Source organism: Ailuropoda melanoleuca, chromosome 20 (genome assembly GCF_002007445.2).
Source record: "Ailuropoda melanoleuca isolate Jingjing chromosome 20, ASM200744v2, whole genome shotgun sequence".
In the NCBI taxonomy this organism is placed as follows: Eukaryota; Metazoa; Chordata; class Mammalia; order Carnivora; family Ursidae; genus Ailuropoda; species Ailuropoda melanoleuca.
Genome location: NC_048237.1, coordinates 26,963,489 through 26,973,089, shown reverse-complemented (window position 1 = coordinate 26,973,089; position 9,601 = coordinate 26,963,489).

Sequence of the window (9,601 nt, the reverse complement as noted above, 5' to 3'; positions counted from 1 at the left end):
GTGATAATTATGTGACGTGATAGAGGTGATAGGGCTAATCCCATTGCATACGATAAGTGCACCAAACCAACGTGTCCTGCACACCGGAAGCCAGCGGCCATCTTGTCCCTTCAGATGGAAGCATTAACGCTCGATGTCCTATCACCTGCAGGCTCAGTCCAACCGACCAAGGAACCTGTAGGAATTGCAACCCCACCAGCTTACGAGTAGGTAACCAGCATGACCTTAGAGAAATAATCACCAAGTGTCCCTAAGGAATTCTCTAACATAAAGAATAAAGAAGTCTTTTCAGATTCCAAGTCTCTGGAGATGGAAAAGACCTGGAGGGGCCAGACAAAGCAGCACCAGAGAACCTGCTAGCATGATATCATGGGCATCCAATCAACAGCATCTTCTCAATGTGCACCTCCTCAAAAGACCCCTACCCAAATTTTGCCCTTAAAACCCCTCCATTTGCAAGCCATCAGGGAGTGCAGGACTCCGGAGCACTAGATGCTTGCTCTCCTGGGTGATGTCACACCAATAAACAGGCTCTCTTTCTTCTCCGTGAAAGCTCAGTATCACAACGAGGAGACAAACTCTCATTTGGTTCAGTTACACACCTTAAACTTACACAGTGTTTTATGGTAGCTCTCGATTTGAGAAGCAAAAATAAAAACAAAACAAAAAAAACTTGAGCTCTCTATGAGAGAGAAGCACAGAAAAGTCTGATGAACCAAAGAAAACCACAGCTCTATTTATTGTTGCCCAGCGAAATTTGGCAGTCTGAGTATCTTACCTGAATTATAATGAATGCTCAGATATCTTGAAGAAGTGCATGTAAAAGCCTCAGAATTAGAATTCGCATGTTCTTTGACCTTGGTACATGTTCACCCTAGAATGGGAATTCCTGATTCTTTTTCTGGCTTAAAAAAGGGGGTGGGGAGAGGAAATCAAGAGATCCAAAAGGGGTGTTATTCAGGGGGGTGCCAGAGGGAGATCACCCAGCTTCAAGGAGAGTGTTTGGAAAAGAACACCTCTTAGGGCTGCAGCAAGGAAGGAACCAGCCAGCTCAGGAGGGATATTGAGGACACATTTAAAATCCTGACTTCCCTTTCAGGGCCTCCCTGAAGTTGAGGGAGGTCAGACCATTTCCAGTTTTTGAGGTTTTAGGTTGATTTTGAAAATTAAGGAACTCAAAGTCTTGTAAAAATTGTGGTATATATTAAATGTTTAATATATACTGAATTAATACTTTTGTCTCTCTCTCTCTCTCTCACACACACACACACACACACAGAGCATACGTAGCCTAACGTGGAAATTAAAAGTCTGTATGTGAGGCTGTTTGGGATTCAGCCAAGATATGGGGGTTCAGGTTATTTGTGGCTGATATTCCCTTCTTTCTGCCCCCCAGATTTTGAATATTTGCCTCTTAGTCTGTCTTGGGAACCATTTGCAGCCATTTCCCCCTGTATAGTCAAACATCCCCCAACATTCTTATTCATTTCTATGGTTTTAATTGCCATGTTTGCTTATTCTCAAACATATACCCTCAGGTCTGGGGAAATTATTAAATTTTCTATGCCTCAGTTCCTGGATCTGTTAAATGGGAATAATAATGGCACGTACCTGGTAGGCTCGTGAAGTTTTAAATTTCATTAATATATGCACTAATGTATATTATACATGAATACATGTACATATATGTATGCACAGTACAAATTTGCATGCAGTGCCATACAAACCGTATGAATTTTTACATATACGTGTGTGTGTAGGTTTGTATGTTAATTCATATGTACATGTGTATACATGTATATACACGGAACGTGTGTTTCTGTGTATGTAAAGTGCTTGCAACACAGTACACAGTATTTTCTTCTCACGCTCGGGGCTTGAACCACACTGTATCAACCGTGGGTTCCTCTCTGCTCTGCTCCTGTGCCCTTGCTCTTCTCTCAGCCTAGAATAGCCTCCTATCGCCCTTGCGTTTGGCGGTCTTCCTGACTCAGATCAGGTCACCCCCTTTAGATCACCTTCTCTCCAGTCAGGTGTCCTTTCCACGGGTGCAACTCCCCTCAGCGTATCGCCACTCCATGTAGTTAGTTCTCAACTGTCCCCATCCCTAGACCGTGAGCTCCCTGACGGTAGCGTTCGTGTCTTACTGCTTTTGTATCCTCATCGTCTAGCATGGTGTCTCGGCACAGAGCAGGGCTCACAAAATATTTGTTGAACAGGTGCAATCTAAAAAATCTATAGGCAGGGCTCATATATGCATATGTAGGTGTGGGCCAATGACCCTCGTGGAGAGCCTGGGCCATCTACAGGAAAGGAAAGGGACGCAGTGTAGGTAGGGTGGGAGAAGCCCCTCTATTTCCCTGGGGGGTGGAGGAAGGGGGCAGGGTTAGCAGGAGTATGGCCAGCTTTGCAGGTGGGTGCCCTGGTACATTTTGCTGTTCTTATCTCTGTAGTGCTGGGGGTTCCAGCCATAGCTTTGCCCCTAATTTGACTGTGATCTTGGAAAATGACTTCTCTTAACTCCAACTTCCTCATCCCCAATTAACTGCTCTACCTGGGATGACATTGAGCTGGACTGACCTCTGCGGCAGAACAGACTACTTTGGGCTGTGTCTGTTCTGACTGGGCAGTGTCCATGCCTTTCTGGTTGGTAACTTCAAACAGCCACCGTAGCCCCTAGCTACATGCTAGGTATAAATGTAAAGTTGCTTTCCTTTTCATCTCATATTTTGAAATATTAGTCATTTGAATACCACTTTCTGATTTTTCCTATATTCACATTTTTACCTAGTCTTTTACTTAACATTTTTATTTAAATTCATCACTTTTTACTTATGCCCACTTTAGCCTTGTTCTAAGCAAAAATATTCTTAAATTCAAGAATTTGATATGCAAGTGGCCCTTTTGAATGCATGTAAAAATAAGAATATAACTGTTACAATGTATAATATTCCTTTATGTGCTTTCTACCCTTTAGATGGCATGCTCATTACCCTTTAGGGAATCTCAGACACCGGTGGTTCTCAAAGGGGGGGGATCCCTGGATCAACAACATTAGCACCACCTGGGAACTTGTTAAGAATGCTATTCTCCAGCCCCACCCAGAGCTATTGACTCTGAGACTGAGGGTGGGGCCAGCAATCTGTGTTTTAACGAGCACCCCCCCCCCCCGCCCCGGTGATGCGCTCAAGATTGAGAATGGCTGTCAGAGAACTTGGTGCACTTCTGAGAGCTCACCTCCTCTACCCAGGAGTCTCGGACTCAGACCCTCTCCCCACCCTTGGCTCAGCCCTGCCTCCCTGCAGGACCACTCATCGTTCCGTTCAGCCACTGAGACATGCGCAACTGCAGACCCACAGGCTTTTCCTGCAGCTGGCACAGCCTTCATCGGGACCATTTCCTTCCCACTTTATTATAGTTTCCCAATCTTTCAGGCATTGAGTTGATTAAATTCAGAGGAAGAAATAGGTCAAATCCTCTGTTCCATAAAAACTAATTACCTTCTCTGTTCTCCTCATTGTGTCCTGGGAGGTGGGGAGTCTTTTTCCTTTTTCTCAGCATGGACTTCTACATTGTCAAGGTGCTCTCCATGGGGCAGGGTGGCACGAGGCCCTCAGAGGTGTGTAGGTGCTCTAAGAGGAGTCTCTGGTCCTCTGAGAGGAACCACTATCCCTGAAGGGAGAAGCATAGGAGCTGGTATGCCATCTTGCTTTGCTCGGCCATTGATACTGCAGCATGAATATTGATGCCAGCAGAACAAGTCCAAGCCCCTAGAGTGGGGTCCCAAAGAACGAGCCAAGAGGGTCCTTGGCTTCGTGCAGGATGGAAACCAAATGTGAGCCAGCAGGAGGTGAAAGCAGAGTATACTGAAGATATATACAGTGAGAGATACACACAGAGCATCTGGGACGCTCAGAAAGGAAAAGAGGGAGTCTCATCATCGCTTGAGCTCTGGAGTTGTTACTGATGATTGCCTGGTGCACTTGTCCTCTCAGGCATCCAGAAACCTGTCAGAATGAGGACAAGGTCCAAGTGGACATTGTAAGTCGCTTATTCCCTGAAGCCAGGGGTCTTGGCATGGAAAGGTCTAGCACCAGTGGTCTGGAATATGCAGGATAACTTCCTTCCTCTGGTCTTTCTCAGCTGATCCTTCCTTAGACGTTATCTATTCTAGAGAAATCATTAATCCCTGTCCCTTACAAGGAGGACATATACTATTTGCATTACAAGGCATGTGTAGAGTGGGATGGGGGTGCAGGTCCTGGCAAGAATAGAAGTCAGAAAAGAGCAAAAGGAGAAAAAACAACTTTTCCCCTCCTGAGGTCCCTTCAGTTTCTCTGTCTCAGTGCCTCTGTTTCCTGCAGGGGGCTTCCTCATCTCTTCTCCACCTGCACTGTCAACTATGCTGATTTCAGCTAGCGCATGCTTCAGCTTCCCACCTGCCAGGGAAGCCTAACCCTCTCGGCTCTTCCACCCCCACCTTTCAGAGAAGCTCTCCTGTGGCATTTCCTGGGCTAGCCCCCTCCTCTAAAACTCTCAGCCAATGGGTCCAAAGCTGAATGTACCACCTTCAAGGGGAGGGGGGAAAAATCTTTCCCTCTACCTTTCTAAATTCTTGGCTGGGGCCCCTGTTGCAAAAGACAGATTAACAACAGAAAAACAAGTTTATTAGCATGTATATCTCATGTATACATAGGACACACATATGGGGAGAAATGAGAAACTCTCCACGACATGGCTTAGAATTTAGGCTGGGGCGCCTGGGTAGCGCAGTCGTTAAGCGTCTGCCTTTGGCTCAGGGCGTGATCCTGGCGTTCCCGAATCGGGTCCCACATCGGGCTCCTCCGCTGGGAGCCTGCTTCTTCCTCTCCCACTCCCCTGCTGTGTCCCCTCTCTCGCTGGCTGTCTGTCACATAAATAAATAAAATTTAAAAAAAAAGAATTTAGGCTGAACTATCATCTTCAGCTAGAAACAAGAAAGGGTATGGGGAAGGCCAATGTACAGGACGACCAGGGAAAGTTCAGTCAATCAGAGTTTTATTATGCAGATTGAAGTCGTGGCTTCCCCACTGATAAAAGTTTCTTAAGATTCACTCAACCCTCCCCTTCCAGGTACAGAAGGGAGAAACCCTCACAAATGCAGATTTCTTTTATAAATGTAACTTTCCCTTACAAAAGGGTAACTTCTCTGTTTTCAGAGCTTCTCCTCTCTCTGTTGTTTCTTAAAGTAATCAACTCAAAATAATCTATATGTCAACCGGGCCCTTTTGGGGATGGCAAATTCTCACCCTTCACCTTCCAGAATAACCCCCTTGTTTTCTTGCCTTTGCCATCTCAGTTAATTGAGCCAAAGACTCCTGCATCGTCCAAGCCAGAAAACCTTGCTTTTTCCTCAGACACATTCAGTGGGTCAGCAAGGCATGGGAATTATCCCTTCATCCTCAATTGTTCCTCCTTGCATTCTGGAAGCCACATTAGTGAAGGTCCTCAGATTATTGAGACAACAACTTCCAGGCTGGTCAGTCCTTTCTGCACCTGCCCACCAGTCAGCAGCTGAAGTGGGTTTTAAATAACAAATCAAATCATGTCATTTTCCTGTGAAAACTGTTTCTGCTGCCACCTCCTCGAAGTTCAACCCTTTCAGAAAGCAGGCCCTTGAGCACCTGATCCCAAACTTCTTTCCTGCATTGTTCCCAAAGCATGCTGGAGTCCAACCCCACAGAACCATTTGCCATTCCCAGAACACAGGAGCCTTCCTGCCTCTGGGCCTGGGAGGCCTCCCTGTGGGCCCTCCTTTCCCAGTTTGGTGATTTCCCACCGGCCCATGAATCCTAGCTCAAGGGTCAACTCTGTAACAATTTCCCTGACTTCTCCCCACATCCAGCCAAGCCTGGTCCCTGTCCCCTGTGCACCTTTGACAGCTCTTAAGTGAGGGCCCCTGCAGAGCTCCTCCCTACTAGAAGGGGATATGTTGGTCTCTCATTTGCCTTGCCCCCCCCCCCGCCCCGGGGCCCAGTGCAGACACTTAGGACTAACCAGTACTGCGGCAGCCTTCAGAGGTCAACACGAAGAGTTGTAAACACAGTCTCAACTCCTATCAAATCTGGAAGCCCAGAGCAGGCCGAACATTTTGCCTCGAGTCACCAGGGCACTGGCTGTGCTGCCATCCCATCCACACTGGGTTTCTTAGACAACATTCACCCTCTTAAGAAGCTGAGAACCCAAACCCTCTATCCCCAAACCCCACAGCTTACTGTCTACAGTAATTTGTCCTCATTATTCTGTCACCTTCCTTAGCATAACTTTACTAGTCCAGAGACTCTTACCTTGGAAAAGCAAAGTTGCAAAACTTTGTTTCGTTCAAGAAGTTCTGGAAAGTCTTGTCAAATCATCAGCAGATAGTTTACATCCTAGATTTGCCTTACCTTGTTGTGTCCCCCAGTCATAGACTAGTATAATCCTTATTCAATCCTTACCCAAATCCTAACCAATCCTAGCCCAATCCTTACCCAGGCCTAACCAAACCTCCTTCTCCCCACATAAAAGATCTAACTTAGGCACGCATGGATGGCTCAGTCAGTAGAGAATGCATCTCTTGATCTTGGGGGTTGTAAGTTCAAGACCCATGTTGGGTGTACAGATTACTTAAACATAAAAAACCCCCTAAAACTTTCCTTAAACCAGACCTCGAAGTCAATCAGACCTTCCCCTTTCCCTATCGAGACACTATCAGACCTCCGTATGGTGGTTAGCAAGAAACCCAGCTTCACCTTACTAACAGGTTGTTTGGGAAGCCAGCAGTCAACAAGGTGGTGTCTTCTCCAGGCTTCTCCTACCTAACGAGGAGATTGTTAGTTTGCGTTCAAAGGGAGCTTCGTTCTCTCAAAAAGTTCGACAGTGAAATTCTCTATCTTTCGCTGTAATGCTCTTGGGCTGTGAAAAACCTGACCTTGGCACTGAGACGGTGCTTCCTTTCTCTAGATCAAAATCGCTCTTTGGCTTCTTCCTGGCGGCAAAACCCGCCTGCAGATGGAAACGCCATGATGTGGTGCCTTCTGAGAATTTACCAGCAGAGGGCGCTCTTGAAAAAAGAATTATTTGGAAGCTGCTTTTCAGGGACTGGAAAATTCCCACACAGGAGGCACCACTTAATTTTAATTATTGTAATTAATGGTAAAAGCCAGCGCAGCTTCCACAGGACATAAAGCAGAACAGGCACAGAGTGAGAGAGGTGCCAACGGCGGGAAACCCAGCGGAGAACCTTCCCAAAGTCGCGCTCAGATGAGATTTAAAGCCTCTAGTGGGGGTTGCCTCCTTACTCCCGCAATAAGAGAATTTTCCCCCAAGTAATTCTGAAACCTGCCACATTTAGCTCATGCCGCGTCGAAGTCGGAACTACTTACTTGGGGTTCCTGAGAAATTACTTTCTACATTCACGCAGAAAGTCCCCCTAAGCCAGGAGCCGGCAAACTTCTTTTGGTAATAATAGGTATTTTCACTTTCGCCGGCCATGCGGTTTCTGTCACAGTTTTCCAAATCTGCTGTTGTAGCTCAAAAGCAGGCACAAAAATGACACAATGAAAGGGTGTGGCTGTTTTCTAACGAAACTTTATTTATGGACCTTGAAATTTTAAATTTTGTCTAATTTTCACAAGTCACAAAGGTCATTGTTCCTTTGATTTTTTCCCCCCAGCCATTTAAAAATGTAAAAGCCATTTTTTAATTTGTAGGCCGTTACAAAGGCCAAATTTGGCCCATAGCCTGTGGTTTGCCCAACTCCTGCTCTAAGCCCTCCGTCAGCCCAAACTGGTAACTCCATCTGTAATTGCTGCACCTCTCTGAGAGATTATCTTTGTAAATTTTTCTCCCCGAGACCATCTAGAAATGTCCTCCAAAATCGATGAAAGAAACAAAACAGCTTTTTGAGGTCCTCCTACTAGAAGGAGAGTTACTCCTTATTACTGAGCAGAGAGTTGTTGAAAATTCTGCACTGGGTTCAGGGGTTCATAAAAACACGATTTTCAAGGGTCCACACGACTAACTGCTTTTTTCTGGTGTGACCATTTACTGCAAAATGCACATTTTGCCAGGGAGGCCGTGCTGGATGAGTACTGAGCTGGCAGAGAGAGTGCAGCGGAAGCCAGGTAACCAGGGTTGATCCCAGAAGGAGGTCTCCGACATGGATGTGACGGAACTTCTTCAGGGGCTCTTTCCTTCTCTGTAAAATGACGGGATAATATTCTCTATCCGAAGGGCCTTTAAGGAGGATGCCAAGAACCTGAAACGTAGTGGGTGCTAAACGGACAGTAGCTTTTATTACCGAGAAGACAGAAATGAACCCTCAGAAATACTTCATCCGTGTGTGAGAACCAGCATATGCGCCAACGTTAGTAATGGGTCAGATGGTGTCTTAGCCCATCTGGGCTGCTATTATCACAGAATATAGTATCCATGTGGGCTGGAAAGCAGAGACTGGGTAGATTATAAACAGCAGAAATGTATTGCTCACAGTTCTGCAGGCTGGGAAGTCCAAGATCGAGGTGCTGGGAAATTCGGTATCGGGTGAGGACCCGCTTCCTGGTTCACGGGCAGCTGTCTTTTCTGTGTGTCGTCTGTGGAAGGAGTGAGGGATTGCTCTGGAGTCTCTTTTCTAAGGGAGGGCCCTAATCCCATTCACGAGGAGGAGTCACCCTCATGACCTAGTCACCTTTTAAAGGCCCCACCTCCAAATACCATCACACTGGGGGTTAACATTTCAACAGATGCATTTTGGGGGACACAAGCATTCCATGTACAGAATATGGTAATACAAATGGATGGTAAGATCCTTGAGAGCAGGGAACACACAAAATTCCTCTTTTTCCGACTCACTTAGTCAGTGCCTGGCTCCCAACGAAGGCCTCCGTTGTTGGGGAACACCTGTGCCTGATGGAAAGCCATGCACTGCCCCGAGCACACGCTTCCCGGTTATCTGGTTCTCATCCCATGGGGGCTCTGCTCCTTTTCTTACCTTTGAGCTATTTTATAGCTCCGTGAGTTACGGATAACTGATAGCCAGTGAAATGCTTCTTACTTGAGATGTGCAACTAAATTCTGTCTTGGGGATGTTCAACTGACTTCTCTCTCCCTTTGTGGAAGAAGGCAGTTTTGTATACCATTTGCAAATTCGTTTCAGTATTTCTGATCTGCAAGTGTCTCTGCTTTTTGACTTCTGCTTTGAACCAGTTGTAACATCAACCTGATTTCTTTATCAATAATGATTTAAATAAAATCTTCAAAGTGTTTATTTTACATCTCTGACAGTCATGGTTTTTAACTATTTTGTGGAAAGTTATTTCCTAACACACCATTTAATTGTGAAACTGAATTCAGGAATGCCTTCTTCTAAAACATTTGAACAGCATCCTAGGGGACAACCTAACACATTTCTGTCTTGCCCTTTGGATCATCTTCTCGTATGTTCTAGTGAGGACTCTGACACTAAATAGCTATAAGACTTTGACACATTTCCTCATCTGCAAAATAAGGAGTTGGAGGAGAAAACTGTTCAGAAAATGGCAGTTTTCAAACTTTATGGTCGAAGGACCCCTTTCCACTTTTT